The sequence below is a fragment of the Gorilla gorilla genome, chromosome 10, assembly GCF_029281585.2.
Source record: "Gorilla gorilla gorilla isolate KB3781 chromosome 10, NHGRI_mGorGor1-v2.1_pri, whole genome shotgun sequence".
Classification (NCBI taxonomy): domain Eukaryota; kingdom Metazoa; phylum Chordata; class Mammalia; order Primates; family Hominidae; genus Gorilla; species Gorilla gorilla.
This window is the reverse complement of record NC_073234.2, coordinates 105422290-105447017: the sequence shown is the minus strand read 5'-3', so window position 1 is coordinate 105447017 and position 24728 is coordinate 105422290. Positions and strand designations below refer to the sequence as shown.

Genomic DNA, 24728 nt, shown 5'->3' with positions numbered 1-24728 from the left:
CAGTGCTTTAGGACTTGTCCCGCTTATTACTCTTCATGAGTAGCATCCACTGCCTGGAACATCACAAAAGGAAACCCAGGTGAATAGTTTTCCACTTTCTTTTGCAACCCCAAATTAAATTCATGGCATGATTGACATTTTCTAAGATATTTAACTAGTAGTAATATTAAGAAAACCAAGAATAAAATTCCTTCAACCTATGAGCTGGTCTTCATCTTTTTGGTGTTTTTGATCCCTCTGACACAATCATAGCCATTCATGAATTTGTATGGCCAGATTTGGAAAGGCTAAAAGACTAAAGGAAAGAGTCATCTTCAGTGATAAAACAAAGGCAAGTTGTATTGGACATTTAATTAATGGATTGGCATCCTGGGGATTGGAGTTCAGGTTATCAAGATGAGATAGAAGGAAGGAGAGAAGGAGGAAGAGGAGGAGGAGGAAGAGAAGGAGGAGGAAGAGAAGGAGGAGAAGGAGGAGGAAGAGGAAGAGAAGGAGGAGGAGGAGATTCTAGATAGTGATAGCAAAGAAGAAATTAGAATCCTGATGCCACTAGACATATATCTTAAAACAAGAGGAAGATGTGGTTGTCTAGAAAGCATCAACGTATCTAAAATGTAAGAGAGTTATTTTATAAAAAGACTGTCCTGGAAAAATCTGGACTTTGGTGTTACTACCATTGCGACAACAAATCCTTTATATATATTAGAGTTTGGACTGCCTGTGTTTAATCTAGTATGAAGCCGTTTTCTATGAGACCTCCCTATTCATTTGCACTGAGTCCCCATTGCTAGTTGTCTGAACCAGGTGTTCAGTTAACATTATTAGCCTTTAGAAATTTCACTTCTCTTTTAGAAGTGAAAAATCTGTTATTTATGTTTTTTATTTTTGTACATAGTGGCAAACACATTTTGATATTCACCTCAGTTACATCACGATTATATATTAGGGTATTTTTAATTAAAAAATTATCAGGTTACATTTCTGTTATTTGGTATTTGGTCACTGATAAGAGATCTGCCACTTCTAAATTCCAATATGACAGATAACTAAATCCAGCAGATTTGCTATTTATAAATTCTTATCCATCACAATGACTTCAAGCTAAGAAGAATGCGGTCCTTCAATTACATACAAATTATCTTCTCTACTATCTGCAAAAGAAATTAGAATAAAAATTAAATTGAAAAACTGTGTCTTCAATTTAAAAAAAAACCCTGAAGGAAAATTACTTCTATAATCAACAATATAATGCTTTATTAAAATCCCATTAAGCTGTACTGTTTATCATGTTGCTCCACTGCTTAAAGCCTTTCAACTACTCCCACTTTCTTTCTGCCAAGTTCATGATGCCCAGTAAGATTTAGTCCCTCCATATCTCTCCAAGCTGACATTTTGCCAATCTCTCCCATGCTTCTTCTCTCCCTTTCTCCAGCCACACAAGCCTTCATTTGATTCCATCAAAGGACTAAATCCCTTTCTACCCCAGGCCCTTTGCATGTACAGATATCTTTACTTAGGTGCTTACTTCTCAGTTCATCCCATCCCCTACTTTTCCACTACCCTACTGCACAGGCTCCTAGATCCTGTGCTTACCCATTATAGTAGATGTTCATAATCACAATTAATCCACTATTTGAGTACTATCTCTCTCTCTGATAGACTCAGATTTTCAAGAAAGTAGATACTTTATCCTTCATTACTATATCCTCTGCTCTTAACAAGAAAGCACATAATAGGTGCTCACTAAAAAGCAACCAGCTGATGGAATAAATAATATAAATTTTAGTGAAACCTATAATATTATATTGCCCACATTTACAACTTCTTCCTTGCTTAACTGAAAGTATCATAGCCCTTCTATGTAGCTGGAACTCTTTTATAGGTACCTAGAGGGAGCAAATGTCAATAGTCCTTTTTTTAAGTCCCAAAGGAAATGATTACTGTAACAGATTCTAGTGGACAGAACTACCTTGACTCAGATCTGTTTCACATGAAAGGATCCAGTATTTTTACTAAAATTCCTTGGCTCTCTGTCTGTCCATTTCAACTGGAATTCTCTCTACTCACCTAACCAAGCCCTTGAAAGATAAAATACTTTTCAAAGTCGAATGTTCATTTTTTTATCTTTAAAAAGGAAAATACTGACAACTGAGAAACTGGTTCCTTATAAAATTCTTATCCATTTTCCCTCTTTCATTCTTTCTATGTAGTTATGATGTCACGAATTCAACTCTAGTGCCCCATCAAGTGCTGTAGCCAAGAACTAGAACTACTTTGCAGTTGCTCAAATTATAGTGAACATCAGATAAAGCATTTGCTATCTCCTGTTCTCTATTTTTGGGGGCCACAAATAACTGAGCACAAGCATTGCTACCCACTGCAAGCAACACAATTCATTCTGGAGGTTTGAATGTGGGGAGAATAGTCTTGCAGTTTCAGGAATGTGCTAGTCACATAAGTTATCTTCTTAACAATCCAAGTTGACCAAAATATCGTGAAACCAGCCAAGATTCTTCTTGTGAACAGCATCTTCCCACCAAAATGTCTACTATACAGTGGTGCTATTATTTGCCATCCATGTCTGGTTAGCACTAAAATAGAAAGGTAAAGCAATCATTTCTTGTGAGACTTTTTAAAACTATTTGCACAATAATCAGACAACTCTCAAATGGCCTGTCCCAAGATCTAAGACACAAGATTCTTTCAAATAAATAAAATGGAAACACTATTTCCGACAGCCCAAAGAGAGGTTTGTTGATACTAGTTTCCTTCAAGCTGTCCTGTGATCAAATCAAGTCAACAGCGTAAGTGTCTTCCCAGCCTCAAGAAAGGGTTAGTTCAGGGAGCAATACAGTTTACACAGGATCACTTGCCAAAGTGTGAGCTTCGGCTTGGCTCCACTTCTCTTATGAAAGGAAACAATGCAAAGTCTCCTGACGTTGGAGATTCGATTAAACCCGATTCAACTATTTAGAACGTGACTACCCAGAATGAAGTAAAATTGAAATATAGTTAATTTGACTAATGCAATCCCTTTTGCTCCTGGGCCTCAATCCCCTCCATCTCCCACACACACACACACACTTTTACCTCATTAACTCATATTTAAAGACACAGCTCAGGCTTCTTTTTCTCAGTCCACCTCCTACCCCCTATTCTGGTAGGATGCCTCTACTCGGTGTTCCATAGAACCGTGCTCACTGCTATCATATGACTTACAATTTGTTTTAAGTTACCTGTTTCTTTTCCTTTTGCCTTAAAAACACTGTGAGCTGCTTAATGGCAGAAATCTTACTTCATTCATCCTTATATTTAAGCACTCAGTTTTGTTCCTGGCCAATAACTACTTGATACAAGAATGAATTGAGGAATTATACTAAAAGATTCACTTTGGAGTCTCAAAACAGCTAACGAGGTAACTTTCTTAGAACTGACGATATCTTTTTCCTGTTATCCTGAAATCTACAGCCTGAAAGTACAAACTGAGATTACTGACTCCACTTAACTTTTTGCAGATGCTGTAACTTCCCTCCAATTCTTCCATGGAAAGTGCTGCTCCCTAGTATCCACTTAGCCTGTCACATCAAGGAGTCAGAACATGCTCCTCCTGCTTTCCCACAGCTGTTTCCATGCCTCTCATCCACTGTCTTGTCATTTCCTTGAAATTCTCCATCCACTGGCATTGCTCTTATCCACTGTATCCAGCATCTACCAACATTCAGTGCAGCCCCATATATTCTCTCACGACATTGTTAATTGGTTTATAGTTGTATTAGTCCATTTTCACACTGCCAATAAAGACATACCCAAGACTGGGTAATTTATAAGAAAAAAAAGGCATAATGGACTCGCAGTTCCATGTGGCTAGGGAGGCCTCACAATCATGGCAAAAGGTGAAAGAGGAACAAAGGCACATCTTCCATGGTGGCAGGCAAGAGAATGTGTGCAGGGGAACTGCCCTTTATAAAACCATCAGATCTCATGAGACTTTTTCACTATCACAAGAACAGCAGAGGAAAAACCCACCTTTGTGATTCAGTTACCTCCCACTGGGTCTCTCCCATGACGTGTGGAGATTATGGTAGCTATAATTTAAGACGAGATTTGGGTAGGCACACAGCCAAACCATATCATAGCTATTCTCTTCTGTAGTCTCCCCCATTATCTTAGGCAACTCCACTACCAACACTGAAAAATCATCTAAGTGCCTAATTCCTTGACCTCCTCTGCTTCAGTGTCTTACATCCAAGCACTAAGTCTTGATTCTTTGATTTACTTGCCTCCTCCTGTCTGTCTTCCCCTGCATAGGAATGCTGATTAGGAAAGGGAGATATGATCGTGTAGAGACAGGGCTTTTCCTGAGGCTAAGAATCCTAGGCAAAACAGAAATTGTCTATGAGCCATGGAACAAAGGGAAATAGGTCATTCATCTTGGACAAGGAATACCAAGAAAGTAAATATGGGTTCAAAATATCAAGTACCGTGAAAGAAGATAAAATTAGTCTGAGTGGTAAAAACCTAGAAAAATAAGGTAGAAGTAGTCATGGTTTTTAGCACTCCCTCAGTTGCCAAAAAGACCTGGTAACTGTCAATTTTTCAACTTACTCTCACATTCGCCCTTTCACCCTCATCCCCACTTTTGGAGACAAGCCTGACTCTGCCAGACAGTCTTAAGACTTTTGTGATGCAGAATGAAAGGAAGGGTCTAAAGAGCCAGGAGAAAGAACTGGAGAAAATTAGTAGGAGTATGAATAGGGCTGCTCTCTTTGAGGGCTAGACTGACAGCAGAGAATGGTGGGGTGGGAAGTAGAAGGCTCCAGCAGTAGCCTGGAGAATTGAAAAGGAAAGAAAATAAATGCAAAAATCAGATCCCCATATGTCTTCCGAGGAATGCAAATGGAATTCCTCAATGTGTGTGTGTGTGTGTGTGTGTGTGTGTGTGTGTGTGTGTGTGTGTATGTGTTTATCTGTACTTCACTTTAGACCTGAACCATGTAGGTCACAACCTCAATTAACTTACTCTGTAATCCAACATGGAGTTTTGGTATCAGACAGTGGACCAGAATGAGTGAGGACATTTAGGATGCAGAGTATTCCATGGAGTGGCCAGCTCCTGAGTGAGCAGAGAGCTGAGAAGGCACAGAACCAACTTGGGCAGACTCAACCTCCCACTACTGCTAGTTTGCAGAGTACTAATCCCTAACCTGGATCAACCCAACCATCTGTTTCTGTGGGCTTGCTCCCAAACTACCAAATGCAATTGGAGAAAATTGGCGGAAAAACAAATTTACAATTTTCAAGCTCAGCTGGACTATCCGTATTGCTCAGCAATTCTTTCACTTATCCATGATTGGTTCCTTTTTCCATTTTCAATAGCAGCATTGCCAATATGTTATCTTCTTTTTCAGGACTCCAACCCACTTTCTCCATTCATGCATACAATTCAACAACCATTTATTGAGCACTTACTATATTCTGAGTACTTTTATAAGGGTTTGTAGATGATAAAAAATAGTCAAAAATTCTTCATCAAAAAGGCAGAGTCTGTTTCCCTACTTCCCAAATGTGGCCAAGCTACCTGATTTCCTTTGGCCAATACAGTGCATCAGAAATAATGTTGCACTATTTTCAAGCAAGGTCTCAAGAGTCCCTGCAACTTCCTCTCACCCTCTTGGAACTCTGATATCACCAGGCTCCGAAAGCCCCAATATAGGCTCCTTGAAAATGAAAGACAACGTAGATGGAGACAAACAGTCAACTCAGCCATCATAGCTAAGCCCAGCCACCAGTCAACCCACTACCTAAATACAGCCACCTGAGGGAGCCAAGGTGAGACCATAGGCTAGGCCACGGAATTCACTATTAGTGATTTATTATGCAGTACTTCACTCTGGCCTGTGAACTCCTCGCCTAGTCCACCAAACGTGAACTTTTGGATTTATGTCTAGTCAATGTGACTTCTGCTATGACAGAAAAACACCAAAATCATAGTGGTTTTACATAATAGCAGTTTCTTTCTTTCCCTTTTAAGTCTAATCAGCTGCTGACTGGCTTCTCAAGATTGCTGCATTCCATCGTTTAGGAACCCAGGGTTTTCCATTTGGTGTCTCTATCTTCTCTAAGTCCTCAGAGTCCCTTCCATTCAACCAGAAAATGGGAGATACTTAATGGGAGGAAGGCAATATATGAGAGAGGAAGTAGAAGATTACATGAAAATTTGTTAAGGATCAGGAGTGAAATGCCATACCTCTGCCCACATTCTCTCATCTTCTTGACAAGGGCATCTGAGAAATAGTCTATATGCCTAGGAAGAAAAGAGGACTCGTTTTAGTGAACATATAGCAGTCTCTGCAATTATCTACCCTTTGTCATCAAGTGAGTATTTCACTCTTTACTTCAAATATTAACTGTCTCCCCAGAGAAGACAACCTACCAATTCATCCAATCATTTTAATCAGCTCAAAGTTCAAGATCCCTGGCCCAGATGCAGTATCTTCCCTTAGGTCTGAGAGAGGTTTTCATGGACCAGCAATTTATATTCCAACAAAAAAAATCTCTGAATGATGGAACAGGGAAAGGATAGTTGCAATAAAAATTCACATTTGGGGCCAGACACGGCGGCTCACGCCTGTAATCCTAGCACTTCGGGAGGCCAAGGCGGGCGGATCACAAGATCAGGAGATCGAGACCAACCTTGCTAACATGGTGAAACCTGTCTCTACTAAAAATACAAAAAATTAGCTGGGCATGGTGGCGGGTGCCTGTAGTCCCAGCTACTTGGGAAGCTGAGGCAGGGAGAATGGTGTGAACCCGGGAGGCGGAGGTTGCAGTGAGCAGAGATCCTGCCACTGCACTCCAGCCTGGGCAACAGAGCAAGACTCCCTCTCAAAAAAAAAAAAATTACATTTGGAAAAGGAAAGAGTGAAAAACACACAGCAGTCACCAGTTCCTAGCAATTCTGAAATTCTGCTGGGTAGGCAGGAAAGCCCTTTGCCCTGGAGTAAGGAAACATCCTAGATTAGACTGATTTTATTCTCTGAGAAGAACTCTCTTGTCCATTGTTCTACATTGGCCCTAGATCCACCGTCTCTGGAATATTCTTCCTTGCCCATTATCCTCCACGGCTACATATAAGATAGGCTTTTGGGAATATGCCTTCTTTGACAATGTTAGCCTTTGTAGGAACTTCCTGCTAGGGCAAACATTGAACCCATAGTTTGTATTCAGGTTTGAAAAAATCAGTCTTTTATTTTTTACTTTAATCTCATGAATTTTTAGCAGCACAATTCACATAAAAACTTAGTAAGCTTCTGATCTATTTGCTTTCAGTCCCTTCCAAATACTAGTAGCCTAACAATTCTTTCCTCCATATAAGTCTACAGCCTACATATTTCTTCGCATCTGTGTACTTCTTTGCTATCTCACTTTCTTGTTATTCTCTTTCATACATTAATGGCAGGTATCTTTAGCTTATCTGAAATGAAAATTTCTCTAAGCGGAATGTTAGCATAAGGCTGAGGCTTTTCTTTGAATGAAAAGCCTTATTGGACCTCTGATGCCCAAACTCTTTCTCAGTTTTCTCTCTCACTATTTGAGATATGAAAGCACTCAACTTTGCTAACCCTCATAAGACCTCTGGTATCTCCCCATTTCCTTCTAACTTTGCTTTAATATCAGCCTATTCTTGCCTAATCTCATTTCTTTCATGTACCACTTAGGGCAGCTAATAGTGGCCAACATACACTCTCACTTTGACCCTTTTCAACAATTTCCTCTAGCAACAAAGTCAAGGTCCTTCAAGGTCTGGCTCCAACACCCTTTTCTGTGTCACTCTACTCCATTATTTATCATGTCCATCAATCCTGTCTATGATCCAGACCTCTGAGCTGTTCCCTGCTTCCCAGACATCCCTTGTCCTTTCACATCACACCTTTGCCTTTGCTGATCTCTGGTGATTAAAAATTCTGACATAAGTTTAAGGTTCTGCTTAAATATATCTTCTCTGAAGTTGTCCACAGCCATGTCTCATCCAATAACTTCAGTCAAAATGAGTTTCTTCATCCTCTGCTGTCCCAAAACAATTTGATTTTAATCCTAGTAGAATATAGAATAACATTATTGTTATAGTTTATATAATTATTTTTGTCCCTCAACTTAACTCTTTACCATAAGTTACTAAAGAAGAAGCATTTGAGATTACATAATTTTGTGTCCCTGGTATATAATATTGATAGCGGGAGCTCAGTTAATGTTTGTTAAAATTAAATAGATGCATAAAAAGTTAACAGTATTCTAGTCAATTGAATAATTCTGCCCACCCACATATCCTCAATCACCATGACCAAATCAAGTATGCAACAATCTACCCTGATGATTAATTAGGCCAAAATAACCGAGCCAGGATAGGACAATCAGATCATTTTGCAATGAGAGAACCATTCTAATTTTTTTCAGAGTATTAAAAGAGAGAAGTTCCTAACAATGCACAGATGGCCTTAAAAAGCTAATGCAGTCCATCTCCAAAGAGCAGACACTTTATTTTCTTGTTGCCACCAAGACAAGACTCATTATCTAATTTTGTGCATCTGTCTTAAAGTTATTTTATAAGTACAGACCGTTACTTTAAAAGGACAATTTTTTGGTAACTGTTTAGAACTACTTCATTTAAATGCATGAAATCATGAAAATGTAATGCATTTTCAATGCACGAAATCATTGAGAAATGCAGAGAGGCATAGAAAAATGGATATCGTTAGATGATTCTCATTGATACTGCTTTGGATTCCTGTTCATAACACAAAGTTCTTGAAGAACACGGAATCTCATTTTGTGATTGTTACAGATATGTATGTAACATATTCCATTATGTATCTTTTATTTTCCACTCATATTTATTTTGATAATATCTTGAATTTTAATAATTTCACATGTGATTTCTGGTTGTGTTTTTCTATTTTTTCTTAGACCAATAGCTTTTTAGAGCTAGAAGAAACCTAAAAATCCTGCAGCCCCATCCCTTTATTTTGTGGAAACTCTAAAAGGTCAAGTAACTTGCCCAAAATTGAGTAATAAGAAAACAGTAAGATTAACAACTAGGTTTCCTGAATCCACTAAAAATGGAAGTGGCATGATAAAACTAACATTTACCAAAGACATGTTAGTATTTGTTTGTTCTACTTTCAGTTCAGTTCAATTAAATAATTTTTTCCATTTATAAGTCATTGGGGAGAAAATATAATACTGCTTTACTAAATTGGCTAAGGACTATGTACAATATATGTTTACCATAATTCTACCAAAGTATCTGTGACTTCTAAAATTCCTGTTCTTAGTCAGACTAGAGATTTATTTCATATTTCAACACTATTTGCTTACACATACACACACACATATTTAGTAGCCCAGGTTAATTGGCAGATGCTTCCTTAACTAATGTTCATGACTAACCAACAATCTGTCTGAATGCTTCAGATGCAGCAGTCACTTTTTTCTTGGTGATTTAATCACTTCCTTCCATTTAATTACTTTGAGGATTAACTGTGGGCAAATGTATTCCAATAATAGGCCAATCTACAAAGAGCAGGAAGCTTTCCTTATGGTCCCAAGGGAAATTTAGCACTTCCGATTGTAACTGCGTTACAGCTCTCATGTTTCTTTTAGCCCTTAAGCCATGTGTGTCACCTTGCATGTTTGAGTGTAAAAAAAAAATGTCACGGGTTGCACTGTTTACATGCTAGCATTTGTACACAATTTCTGGCAGAATAAAGATGGCTTTTCTTAATCTGGGCCATACAGGAAGCTATTTCTTTCCAAATCAAGTCATTAATGCTTAAACAAGCAAACACTACAGCCAAGACAAAAATCAATTTGCAAAAAGGGGAGGCTTTTTTCCAAACTCTCCAGCAGTCGTTGGGGAAGATGCTTTTACAATCTAGTGCTTTAGAGTATTACAGTATTAGGTTAGGTCAATCCTATTTTTCTAGTTGGATTTATTTTGAGAGTCAAGGTGATGAGTAGTTGTGAATACTATCAGCAGCGTATCTATCAGCAATGTTTTCACTACCAGAAGAAATAGTTCTTATTCTAAATAACAAGCATAGAAATCTGTCCAGTGACCTTCATTTGACCTCTTGGCCACATGTGTCTGGGTATCTTCTAATGGTTGAATGCTCTATGAGGGTGCTTTCCAAACTTTGCTGCAAATTAGAATTACCCGGGGAGCTTTTTAAAATCCCAGTGTCCGGGTTGCACCCATCCCAATTAAATCAGAATATCTGAAGGGTGGGAGCCAGCATTATTTGTTAATAATCCCTTGAGGATTCCATTATGCAGAAAAAGTTGAGAGCCAGTGACTGTGACATTTCTGGCTCATGTTGCTTTCTGGTAGATAGATTCCCAGACTGAAAGATAAAAAGGAATTTTTTTATCTGTTCTGATTTCCAGATTTGTAAAATCAAGAAATATTAAAGATACACGTATTTATTTGGGAGATACGTTTATTAAAATAGAGGAAAACATTTACATCAATAGTCATGAAACAGTTTATATTATTTGACCTACCTATTTTAATTCAGAAATTTGTTTGAAAAAGATAATCAAAGATGCATGTCCATAGCAATGTTAAATTTTAAACTATTTAAAGAAATTGTCCTATTAATATGTCATAATTTAATGAATTACAAAATGGCTGTGTGAAGAACTATATTTTTATTAAATGTCTTTCATTACATAGAAAAGCCCTCTAAATATAATGTTAAGTACAAAAACATAACATGTATTTGCATATATCATATATATGGACATATACACCTACACATATACATCCATTTATATATCCTATCTATATATCATATATAAATTACATTTGAAATTATCAGCATGGACAAATATATATAAATGCCTAAATGCAAAAGGACACATCTGGAAGGTCACATTTTAAATAAGGAAAAGGGTTTATTCTATACAGAGTAGTGGGGCTGGGTAAAGTGAAGAGAGAGTTTTTCTTTGTATTACATATACTTCTTTATTGTTTGCATTGTTACAATATTAGCATGAGATTATTAAAATTTAAAATAAACAGAATTAAAACAAACCGGAAAAGTAAACACACTTTAATACAGAGAAAAAGACCCAGCAAAATGTAAATATAAGCAGTACCTCTGATTTATCAGACAGAAACATATTTTTTGTACTGTTTATTATACTATAAAATTTTTTCTCATGATTTTACTAAGCATCTATTATTTTATAATGTGTGAAGTAAAAAATATTGACCCTAAAAATAGATTACTGGATAAATAGATCCTCACGTTTGAAAAGATAAATTCACATTTCAAAGGGGCCCCTGCCTCACTAGCCAGGCCACAAACAATTTTGTTTCTCATTCAGGTTTTTCCGCTAAGGAGTATAAAAACACATTAGAAAACATTATTCAAATCTTGATAATCCAATCATCATCTTTAGTCTATTTCAAAGGTGCCTTTTCCAGGGCCGTTAGCCTGTATACTTCACAATTCTAAAAAAAGGAAGCAAGGTTCACAGTGAAAAGACATCTGAACAGTTCATTCTAATATTCCTACAGTTGAAGCATAAAGATTCTTCACATGGGAAAATCATAACTAAGATAAGTGCCTACCAAATAAGTGAAGTATAAATTATACCGAAATTGTGCTTATTATCAAGAATACTTGATATCTATCAATACTTGAACTTCTATCAAGAATACTTGATTTTGAGGATTTTCAGTAAGATTTGGTTTAAAGAGGTAAAGGTCCTTTTATTTGCGTGTTAAAATTTACTTAAAATTTGAACATACACTCTCTTGATATAATAATGACTACTCTAATAAACAGTTCAGAAAGTTTTAGTGGTTTAACATGATAGAAATATGTCCTTGTTCATACAATATTTCAATGCAGGTGTTAGAAGGGTAGCCTTCCAGGGAGTGATTCAGGTTCCCAGGCTCCTCCCATCCCATAGCCACACCATCTTCTGGGGCCTGGGAATCTTTTACTTCCAGCCAATAGATGGCGAAAGAGAAGGTGGAGAAGGTTCACTGATGAACAGGGGAAACACGTCACCTCTGCTCATATTCTTCAATGGACATACAGTTGCATGTTTGTGTTCCCCTCCCCTAAACTTATATGTTGAAATTCGAACCCCAAATATGAGAATATCAGGAGACAGGACCTTTGGGAAGTGATTATGTCATGAGGGTGGCACTCTCATAAATGCAATTAGTCACTTTATGAAAGAGATCTCAGAGAAATCTCTCACCCTTTCCACTGTGTTAGGACATGGCTCTTTATGAACCAAGAAGTGAGCCTTCACCAGCCATGGAAACTGCCAGTCCCTTGATCCTGGACTTCCCAGCCTCCAGAACTGTGAATAATACATTTCTGTTTGGGTTTTTTGTTGTTACTGTTTTGTTTGTTTTTTTGTTTTTTGTTTTTTTGAGACAGAGTATCACTCTTTTGCCCAGGCTGGAGTGCAGTGGCATGATCTCAGCTCATTGCAACCTCTGCCTTCTGGGTTCAAGCGATTCTCGTGCCTCAGCCTCCCAAGGAGCTAGGATTACAGGTGCACACCACCATGCCTGGCTAATTTATTAGTAGAGACAGGGTTTCACCGTGTTGGCCAGGCTGGTCTTGAACTCCTGACCTCAAGTGATCCGCCCGCCTTGGCATCGCAGTGTTGGGATTACAGGCGTGAGACACTGCGCCCAGCCCACTTAACTAATATTTTGCAACCAATAATACGTGGCTATCAGACAAGCCATTTGTTTGGTTTCCAAAGTTCTTCAATCACAATTATATATTGCTTTACAGAATTGCTATCTTCGTAATGGTCACTCAACTTCCCTGTATTTTAATAAAGATAACATTTACATTTAAGATTCTTCTCCGTTATAATAATCTCATTGTTCACTCCATACGTGTAGAAATAGGTCTTATAACTTATTTCCTACCCTTGTACTTCCCGTAAAGCAGTCAAACACTGCCTGTTGCAAAGTCCCAGTAAACACAAATGCCACCAGGGACTATTGCTGGGCAAGAGAGTAGAAATGGATCTGGTCAGACCTATCACTGCTACTGGAAAAGCATATGCCCTCCTGAGGGTGAGTCACACATTAATACCAGTCTATTTTTATGTCTTTAACTTTTATAGCCAAGATGAATCTGGTTTACTTTATTATAACAATTTGAACCCTGTTGTTTAAGTGCATTACCATTCACTGTTGTTGAGATAGAAGTCCTTTGGTGGTATAGAAATATCTAAAAATATTGCCTTTGAATGGAGACCAAAATAAATATAAAATAGTTTTCTACTTCTGTAAGCCATAAAACTGCTCTCTATTATCATACCCTATTTCGTACCAGTGGCTAAGAAAATACAATACTTAGATGTTTCTTTGATCTACATTCAGCTTATGTCTTTTTGCCAGAGCGGCAGGCATTTCTCAATTGTGTTTAAGAGAGAAAGAGAGAGAGAGAGAATCCGTGATCTGTGAACATACTCTTAAGTGATACAATCAAAGCTCTGGTGCTGCTTTATTTAAGTTTACCACAGAACTCAGTAAGATATATGATGCCTCTATTATTTAGCCCCCATCCAAGGCCATGTTATGGCCATCATTTCCTAAAATATTCTTAAAAATTCACTGTCATTAACAGATACGTAATAATCACTTATGTAAGGCACTATGTTAGGTAACAGGGTAGCAACTGGATGTGGGAAGGCCCCAGTCAAAGAAAAGTAAAAGCTGCAGCATTTTAACAACCCAAATTTTAGGGTTAATTGCCAACGTGTAATCTAAACATTGCCCTGTTATTAACATAAGCTGCAGCTTCATAGAAACTTAATTCTCCAGGCCCAAATCCATTATTCTATCTACTGCCCCCTTATCACCTGCCACCAATATTGGTCTCCTTGATGGCATAGTTTTAGTGTTTTGCACTGAAATTATCCCTAACTTGAGCCATCTAAACAAGTCTTACAACTTTCCTCTCAGTCTTACTACAACTTTCCTCTCAGTCTTACAACTTTCCTCATTGTTGTTTTAAATCTTATATAACTTAATCGACTCCATCTTATTGAAGCTGCTATAGACATTCTTCCTTCTATGCAGTTTCCTCACTACAGAATATACCATGTGAAGTTTTAGACTGACTAAATTCTTTTAATGTAAAGAGACTGTTGGCGAGTACGGTGGCTTATGCCTGTAATCCCAGCATTTTGGGAGGCCAAGCCAGGCAGATCACTTGAGCTCAGGAGTTTGAGACCAGCCTGGCCAACATGGTGAAACTCCATCTCTACTAAAAATACAAAAATTAGCCTGGCATGGTGGTGCATGCCTGTAGTCCCAGCTACTCGGAGGCTGAGACACAAGAATTGCTTGAACCCAGGAGGCAGAGGTTGCAGTGAGCCAAGATAGCACTACTGTGCTCCAGCCTGAGCAACAAAGTGAGACTCTGTCTCAAAAAAAAAAAAAAAAAAACACTCATCTTTTCTGGTATATTTATAGGGACTGCCATGAAACTGCTATACAAGTCTCTATTATTATCAATGGTAGAGTATTATCTGCTCACAATAATACTAATAAATAATTTTAGAAAATCAGTTCTATTTTCATGCAGGTAGAGCCATCCCTTTATAGATTAATTTACTGGGTAGGACATTTGCAGGGACTGCTGTTTATTGCTGATAAATATAGCTTGCTTATTTAAGCTCTTTACCTTGTTCTAACCCTGCTGAGAGATCTTCTGAAGCAAGAAGCTTTAGAATGGCACAGGCAGGTAATGGGCTGACAGCACTGGACAACCTCTTATTGGAGGCACCATGATCAGGTAATAAAGCAACCACCGTCACTCAAGGTCAAATGATCCTTAATCTAAAAACAATCTCTAAATGACATAAGAACAGCTTTAACCATAACATCCACTGCATTTGAGGTCCTATTTCATCTATCTGCAGAGCAAAGTCAGTAATATGAGAATCATAAACCAAGCAGGGTTGCAAATCCTCTTATGCTACCCACCAGAAATGAAAGGAGTGGGGGAAAGCATTGTTTTGAAATTTCACTTATGCAAAGAAATGAGAAAATAGTTCATAAGATGATTGTTCTGTGTAAGCAGTGGTCAAATAATGTTATTTGATGGAAATTGTTTTCTTTGCTTGCTTCCTGAACCCTCCATTTAACATTTCTAGGAAATCATTCTGATGGAAAAGGTCAAATATATACAAAAATAAAATTAGGCCTATTAATCATATTTTGTAATTGGATAACTTGAACATTTTTATTCAAAGAGAAGCTTCCTAATTCTACCCTATACCTTTAGTTCCTCAGAATTTAAAACAGAAATTAACTTCAATGACTCATATTTCTGTACGGAGTTTTATGCCTCAGAATATGTTATACTTATATTTATTTGTGTAACTAAAGGGAAGAAGCAATTATTTGGATAATGTTAAAAAAACTGGAATTTTAACTTCAGTTTGTCAGAGACAAAAGCACTGCAGATTTAATTCTTCTCAAACTTTAATGTGAATACAAATCACCTGGGTATCTTAGTAAAATGCAGATTCCAGTGTAGCAGGTTTGGTGTAAGGCCTGAAAACCAGCATTTCTAACAGGCAACCAAGTGACACCTATTCTCAATCAAGGTTCACACTCTGAACGGTAAGATTATAGAATTTTCTATTATACCTGCAGGGTTTCTAAAGAGTGGATAATGATAGGACAAGTGAAAAATTAATTTTTTAGATCTATTTTCTTATTCTCCACTTTCATTTGCATACATAGACATATCTAATGTTTTAAAATCAACTAATGAATGTGGTTTATCCTTTTGAATGCATAAAATGATACAAATGCAAAATGTTCACTATTATGATTTGTATTAAGCTTTGTATCAACATCTAATGCACTTCTTATTAATTCATGGACTACTAATTTAATCTTCTTACTGTGATCAGTCAACAAGTAAACCATTCTCAGACTGTTGAGGAAATGCAAATTTTAATATAACCAATCAAAACATTCAGTTAGGTTACATTGAATAGTTTATAACTAGTAGAGTAAAAAGATTTTTTTAAATTGGAAATGCACTAAAAGTAACATTTTCTTTGTTGAGCTAAAAAATTAGCATATTTACTTAAAATGCTGACTCAGACCTTGGCCAGGCCATTGACTTCACTGAGGAGTTCAAACTGTGTTAAAGCTTTTAATAAAACTCTGGGGGAAATTCCACTGCTACACAATGAAATTCCATTACGTATGACTTATTTTTGGCTCCCCAGTTGATAATAAAACATATTAAATGGCATTTCCCTTTATTTTTTTCCCGAGGCTCAGTTTTTATACCACTATGTATTCTTCAAGAATGTTTTAACTTAAAAGTATTTTTAATTTTGTTCTTCAAGAAGTACTAAGATATGTAAATTTTGTTATTGTAATTATGTCATAGTGGATCAAAAATTATGTATTGGCAATTACCCTGCTTAACAATTGCCACAAATATTCTACTGTTTATGGTGTTGAAATGCCAAGGAAGAACTTTATGCAGAAAGGATTCACATTTCTAAAGTGTTGAACGTAGTTAGTAACCAATATGTATTTTTGTGCGACCCTGATCCTTCAATGGTTGTTTGAGGATCACTGCAATGGGTCTAAAGACTATCAACTTTAAGAGAAGAAATAACATACATTAAAAAAAAAGTCAGGCCGGGTACCCTGGCTCACTCCTGTAATCCCAGCTCTTTGGGAGGCCAAGGCAAGTGGATCACGAGGCCAGGAGTTCAAGCTCAGCCTGGCCAACGTGGTGAAATCCTGTCTCTACTAAAAACACAAAAACTAGCTGGGTGTGGTGATACTCGCCTGTAGTCCCAGGTATTCAGGAGACTAAGGCATGAGAATCGCTTGAACTTGGGAGGTGGAGGTTGCAGTAAGCCAAGATCACACCACTGCACTCCAGCCTGGGTGACAGAGCAAGAGTCAGTATCAAAAAAAAAGGAAAAAGAAAAATGTCAGGTTTAATGTTTTTATTTAAATCAAGTAGCTATTACACAGTAGACCCTTAATAAAAGTTTGATCATCATATGAATTATAAAATTAACATTTATAGTAAGTTTTACAGTTAGTTTATCTCACAAAACCAGGTTTAATAGGTAAGAAACACACAAAAAATGTTACCCAGATCCCATCAAGGAATGACTTTTTGTTCCTACTACTGAGAGAGCCATCAGGAAGCATCCTTCAACTGACAGCCCCTTCAAGGATCACACCCCCTACATCCTCCCCAGGTGGCACTCATCCAGTGACTGATGAAGGCAGGGGTATGAAGGTCCAGGCATTTCAGATCAATGCAGGACAAACCCGACCTTGACTTTTCCCTATGCCATTCTGATTTTGCCTCCTTAGTTTTCATGGGTGTTGATACCAAGAGCCTTCTCTAATAAATCAGCAAATTAACTTTCTGCTTGCCAGAAACCCACCCTGGCACCACAGGCATTATTGTCCTCATCTTACAGATAATAAAACAAAGGCTCAAAGATGGTAAGTGGCTTACCCAAGATGAGGCTGCTGAGGCACCTCTTGTGCTGAGTCCTACTCAATGAAATTTCTAGTTCCTCTCCCATGGGACTTTCATCCCCATGGTCGGTCTGATCCTTGATACTGATTTTATCTGCACTTCAGGAGATACACTCAACAAAGGCAGCTTGAGGTCTTCTTAATTATCTTCTAAATGTTTGATGCCAGTTCTTCCTCTCCTCTCCTTCTTTACCTCCACCCCAGGAGGAGCAAAGGAAACTGGTAAACACTTAAAACTGTCTTCAGGCATGCTGCTCTGAAACTCTTATATCACATTCAGAATGCCTTTGTCCCCAGGATCCTTGGCCACAGGGAAAGCACAGGCCCTGAGGCAGGCAAAGAAGTGGGGCAGAGCCAAAGTCAGGCATGAGCCAAATTCAGGCATAAGCCAAAGTTGGACCAAGGTTCACAACAAAGGAGCAGAGATGCGGTAAGAGTGGGAGAAATAACCAGACAGAAGCAAGCTTGAGGGCAGGGCAAAGGCAAGAGTATATTTCAGAGACAGAGGCAAGAGAAGGCAAAAATAGAACACCCCCCCCATCACCACTTCTGGGTTTCTGCAGCTTCTCTATCTGAGCCCTCAGACCTACCAGGTCCTGGTTATGCTATGAAAAAGGTCACTCTTACTACTGTGAGCCATTTTCCACTTCTCCAGCTACACTTCTTCAGCCCTTAGGGTTAGGAGAGACCTTAAAAGCCCCACATGGAACATGTTCTGTAGATGTGAATAACTTGGAGCATGGTGTGGTATATTTAGTCAAATTGAACACCAGTTATAAGTCAAACATATTATAGGTCTCCATGACAAGAATCATTATAAAAGAATTTTGCAAACCCAATCTATAGGCCCTGTTGTGCTAAATGTCATTCGAAAATACACATTCCCAATATAAAAAAAAAGAAAAATGAGAATTGTTTCTTTTGCACTGGTTATAATAAGATTTGATCTATTTTCCTAAAGAGAAGACTGCATTCACTGGGGTATGTGTCTTGTTTTAGAGGATTTAAAATTGAAATAGTGGAAGAAAAAAGGAGGGAAAAGCCCAGGTAAAACTCTAAAGTATGAAACTAGTGTATAAAGTACCTAGTAATTCACAGCAGAAAATAATTTAAGAGGCAGAAGGAATAGCACTTAGGTTCCTAGTTGTTTGAATACCAATAGGCCAAAAATACAATTTGATGTTTGCACAACAAAATGAACACCCCCACATAAACATCATTGTATCTTGGTGAAATAGAATTCACAAGAAGCATCTTTCATAAAATGTACTACATTGTGCAAAGGGAGTGGTACTCTGTTTCAAGAAGGTATATACCTTTGTAAAAAACCCCAAATCAGGGATGGCAGAATGATAAAGAGCATCTCGGTAGAGATGAAAGGAAAGATTGCCAAAATGATATTATTGTTGGTGATAGGGTTGGGGATGGTTGGTAAAACAGCCATTCTGGGAAGAAAGAATGGGCAATCATGTCCTAGCATTGATCACAAAGCTGGCACAGATACAGAGGCAAGATACAGAAGAGATGAAGATTCTGCTTATCTAAACATCTCCAGGAAGTCACTACCAGCTAAGAGCAAAGCATGGGATATATCATTCTAATAACTTCATCTTTTAGAAAACAGAAAAAGTAATGAAGGGAGCTCCTTAGGACACAATTCTGGCCAGGAGAGAAAGTCATCTTTGGCAAAATGAAAATGGTAGAGTTCTTTGCCAGAAGAGGGGTTACCAGTAATAGAATCTTACAGTCTGGAAGCTCTGAACCCTGAGCAAAGCTATATATATGCTCCAAAGTAAAAGAAGATGGCTTTCCAGAGGTTCAGAAAGAAGATATGCATGATCTCATAGCCAGAGAAGCAGAGACCGGAGAAGAAAAGACTAGGCTTTTAAATACACCGATCTGAGAGTCTAATCATGGAAGATGAGGGGGAGGCAGTAAAGAAACCACTTCAACAGCTCAACCGGCTCTTGGATAAACAGAATAATTTTAAAGATGCCATTTTTAAAACATGGAAGAATGAAAACATAATAAAAACAAGTGAAAACTAATACCAAGAGAATAAAGGAAATATTGTAAAAATTACCAAGAAAGATGAAAATCGGTTTTTTGAAAGTATACAAAAAGCAACAGAAAGATTTGGGGACAATAGTGTAAAGTCTGCAGAAGACAGGCAGAAAGCAAAACTTTTCATGACCTTTCTCTGCTGTAGCAGACCTCTGTTCCACAGTCCTGGATCCCTCCTCAATCTCATGAGTCTAATGAGCCACAGTGCCCAGCCTGCCTGGCTATGGCCATGAGCATATAAACAAACATACCAGTCAGATTCTCCCCAGGATATTTGATTCATGGATGCTGAGAGAGAAAGAGTTTCTCATCATTTTGGATTTGAATCAAATTCAGTAGTTATCTTCCCTACCAAGTCGAAAGCTTATTCACAGAAGGAATAAGAGCTGAAATATGGCAAGAAAACTGGGCTCCTGGGGATATCCCCTGAATCCCTGTATCCAGCCTTGATTGAAATAAGCCCTACCCCTGAATCCCCCAGCTATGTGAGCCGAGGTATTCCTTTTTGTCCTAAGAGAGTTTAAGTTGGATTTCTTGCATTTTTAATTAAGAGATACTTTATTCATATAGTGGTTAATAAGGTTAATTGTCAGTTTAGAAAAGAGAAAGCAAACACTGGGAGGAGGAAATTAAAGTTTAAGCTAGGTAAGGAGGTTGAAAAAAATGCACATTTCAAAGGACTTTGATGACCAAAGAAGGCTCCATTCCACAAGACCAAAAGATGGCTCAGATGACATCCTGACATCAGGGAACTGCAAATAGTCACCTTTGAAGAACTATGGAAAAGAGAAGTCTTGCTGGCAGGTGGGAAAAGGGCAAATACATGTTTCCATTTTCAAAGAGGTGAAAGCAGTTCAATTTATTAAACTATATGCCAAAGACATTGGATAGATCCCTAGCAAAATGTTAGAGTATAAAAGGCTGGTAAACACTTATAAAGTAAAGAGATGATCACTAAGGACCAACAGGTTCATGAAGTTCAAATCATGCCAGGATTATATCATTTCCTTTATATCTATATTTACCAGAGTGGTTAAGGGAAATATTTATTATACCAGGCACTGTGCAAGACATTGTTCAGATATAGTTGAGTATCATTTGATGGTTGTGGTCATAGTTTGCCTTATTAATTTTAATATCTACTGTTTATTGACAATCTAATATGTTCCAGAATACACATACAGCTACATGCACACATAATCAATATACACATACACACAAACGCACACCTAATATGCAACAACATACACACATATACCCACAAACACAAGCACACACATATACACACACATATAAATACAGCATAACACATATAAACACATATATACACATACATGCACATACCTACACACATAATACACACAGGCATACACATAAACATATGTATATACACACAATGCAAAAACACTAGAATATACATAGAAACACATACACACATGCACATACATACATGTACACACATACACCAGAACAATAATCTAATGTGGCCAGTAAATATCCCCATGATATTTAAAATTATTTATTAAATTAAAGTGAGGCAATTTGTTCAACGTCACACAGCTAGTAACAGAAAAACAAGGATTTTAACCTAGGATTTTCTGATTCTTTAATATTCCTTGTCAATAAAGGGTATCTTTGTGCACTTTCACCCAAAGAATGCTAACCAAAAGAGGAATGTCAAGCTGAAGAAAGGTATGAAGTATCTTTGGCCTCTTTTGAAAAGTTGATTGACAATAGAGAAATTATTGCAATGAAATCTGAAAATAATTAAAATTTTATATAATATCTGTAATATGTTATTGAAACAACTGAAATCTAAGCTGAATAAAAGAAGAAGAAATGAAGTAGAGATAAAATGAATATTCAGACACAGGCTACACATAACACAAGTAACTTAAGAAGAATTTTACTTGGCTGTGAGTTCAAGAAATTCACATGAGAAGTTGCTGCTAAAAGAGTGAATTCATTCCTGGGCTGTGTGAAGAGCAGTCTGAAGTTCAGCAGACGGGAAATAAATATCTTTTTTTTAACCCTGTGTGGACTAAATTAACAGACTGGTGCTTGCTCAGAGAGGATTGATTATGATGATGAAAAATCAAAACATCATAGGATAGATCAGAGAACAATCACTGCTATGTCTGAGTCTACCTGGCAGGTGTATGAGAATTCATTGCATATTTCTCCTATTATCCAGAGAGTTTTAAAAGACAAAATAAGAATTAATGGAAAGAAGTTACCATGAGTCAGAATTCAACACATAAAAATATGAGAGGTCTCTGTTAAGGAAAAGATTAAATGCAGTGCCAGGTAAAGGAGTGATTAAATGTTGTGGAAAGATGATGCTTCCCTCATAAAGGAAGTCAGAGCCACTTCAGTCCTGACAGGAATCAAATAAGTGCACTCTGTGTGTAAATGTAGGTAGAGTTGGCATCCAATGCCCTAATGGGTTCCCCAGCAAACCCATTAAACAATCCCTGTGGAAAGAAGTGAAGCTACTGTCACAAGAAGTCCAAGGTTCTCTGGGAAAGAAAGAACTTGGATCCTGGCGTGTGGATCCCAAGAGCTGAAATTAGGGGAACCTAGAAGTGAGGACTGAAGTGGCTTTAACCTCAACGGGAGAATTCATCAGGAGCACAAGGGAGAAACAATTATGGCTTTAAGTTCCCACATGGAAGTAGGTGTTTACAGGGAAGGTCTAGTGGCGGTACAATATACGGCTTAGGAAGAAAGCCCCTTGGGCTATAGAATCACCCAGAAGAATCTCCCCATTTAAGTTTGCTGGATGTTGTGTTTGAAGAGTAATTAATGAAAACAAGTGCAGCTTCCTTGGCATCCAAGTGTGGCACACCTGCAGGACATGGACCAACAAAAGCATAATGGAGATGAAGCAAACATCGGTTCATCTTTGCAGAACAGTCTTCAGCAGGACACCATGTGGCAGACAGCAGCAAAGGCCATCTTCAGTTCTATGTCCAACTGCCTGTCCTTCTTTGTACTGACTAATCTTTAGAATTCCTAGATAATTGGAGTGGCTGATGATCATTTTGAGGTTGGTGATCAAAGAGGAGATATTATGCTTAAAGACAGGTGAGTGCTTCTCTGCCAAACATTATAGGAGCCTTCCATCTCTATAATCAACATAAACTTTAATTCTTAATCACAAAGAAATGGAAACTATAGGACTAGAAAAACAGAAATCAGTGAAAGGCTTTCACACAAATTTGATTTTCTTATTAATTTAATACCATCAACCATACTTAATATTACCCACACTGCTTTGAGACCTGTGCCTAAAATCAGACAATTTTAAGTGTTCTAGAAGTCCTGAGTCTGAGTCCCAGGCCAGTGTTTCTTGCTTACTGGGGCTGATGAACAGGGGAGAGTGTTTGCAGTTGTATTAGTTTCCTATTGTTGCTGTAACAAACGAACATAAACTTGTTGGCTTAAAACAATGCAATTTACTATCTTATAGTTCCGAAAATAAGAATTATTAAATGAATCTCACTGGGTTCAAATCAAGTTGTCAGCAGAGCTGTCTTCCTTCTGGAGGCTCTAGAGGAGAATCCATTTTCTTGCCTTTTCTAGCTTCTAGAGGCTGCCTGCATTCTTTGGCTCATGATCTCCTTCAAGCAATCTCATCACTCTGATCTCTACGTTTAATGTCACATCTTCTGTCACTTGCCTGACTTCTTCTTGCCCTTGTTAAATAAACTTCTGAATACATTGAACCCACTAGAATAATCCGGGATAAAGTCCCCATTTCAAGGTCTTTGACTTAATTAAATCTGCAAAGTATTTTGCCATGAAACACACTCACAGATTCCAGGGATTTGGGTGTAGATATCTATGGGACATGGGTGGGGGCCATTAATTCTGCCTAACACAGCAGCCTGCTAACCCTTAGCAGGAATTCTGAGTTATCAATACTGGAGGCAACTGAAAGGAGTGTCCTGGTTCCTTTTTTTTTTTTTTTTTTTTTTTTTTACCTCTAGCAAAGATAAAAGAAACAGAGATGTGAGCATTTATTGAAATTTCCACAAAACTTAATCCACTAGACTTTGCAGAAGAGCAAATTTCAGGAAAATCCTTAAAGAAAGACATAGCTATCCCAAACTAAATAAAGAAGTAGGGTGCCGAGAGATAACAAGATCGTTTAAAAAAAAACTCCCCCTTGGCCAGGAGCGGTGGGTCATGCCTGTAATCCCAGCACTTTGGGAGGCTGAGGAGGGCGGATCACGAGGTCAAGACATCGAGACCATACTGGTCAACATGGTGAAACCCTGTCTCTACTAAAAAAAAAACTACAAAACTTAGCTGGGTGTGGTGGCACGCCCCTGCAGTCCCAGCTACTTAGGAGGCTGAGGCAGGAGAATCGCTTGAACCCAGGAGGCAGAGGTTGCAGTGAGCTGAAATCACGCCACTGCACTCCAGCCTGGCGACAGAGCGAGACTCCATCTCAAACAAGCAAACAAAAAATTCTCCCTTTCAGTGTGGATGTGCAACATCATATAGGAAGATAACAATGATCTTTGGCTTACCTGGTTTTGGAAAATTTTAATTTTAATATTTTCTATCACCATAATAAACTAAATTTATTTTTTGGCCGGGCATCAAGTGGCTCAAGACTTCATGGGAGAATTTTCTCCAAATTTTCCTTACCGGTGCTCAAGAAGTTAGTTGGGGAAACAAAAAGGAAGTGGCCTTACTTGAAGCATAACTTGGTGAAGTGAGTCAAAAAAAAGCTGTATGAAGGAAAACTTTTAATTTAGTGCAGTTTCCAGTAACACCTGCCTCTTTGACACATTTTTCATTTCTGTTTCTGCCAACACCAAGCAGTAGCCAACCCCAGATTTTGTTCACTTTATTATGATGACAAAAGACTAGTCAATAGTGCCTATTTCTTTCCATGGCCTGACTTGCCTCTTACAAATTAGAGATGTGATATCCCATGATCAGATCAACCAAAGCCAGAAAGTTGGTGGACATTTTGACTGGAACCATAAGAATTATGAAACCAGACTGGCTTAGTCCATTTATACAGCTTTAAAGGAATGCCTGAGGCTGGCTAATTTAT

General features: G+C 37.9%; 1 long non-coding RNA gene across 1 annotated transcript in view; it reads right to left on the bottom strand.

Moving 5' to 3' along the window:
* The window catches only part of LOC129525768 (uncharacterized), a 45950-nt gene extending 37856 nt beyond the window's left edge, over nt 1-8094 (bottom strand). The window contains exons 1-2 of the long non-coding RNA XR_008670236.2: nt 7931-8094; nt 6248-6304 (exon numbers count right to left, since the gene is read on the bottom strand). This is a non-coding gene — a long non-coding RNA (uncharacterized lncRNA). The remainder of the gene's footprint in view (nt 1-6247; nt 6305-7930) is intronic.
* Between the last annotated feature and the right edge of the window lie 16634 nt (nt 8095-24728).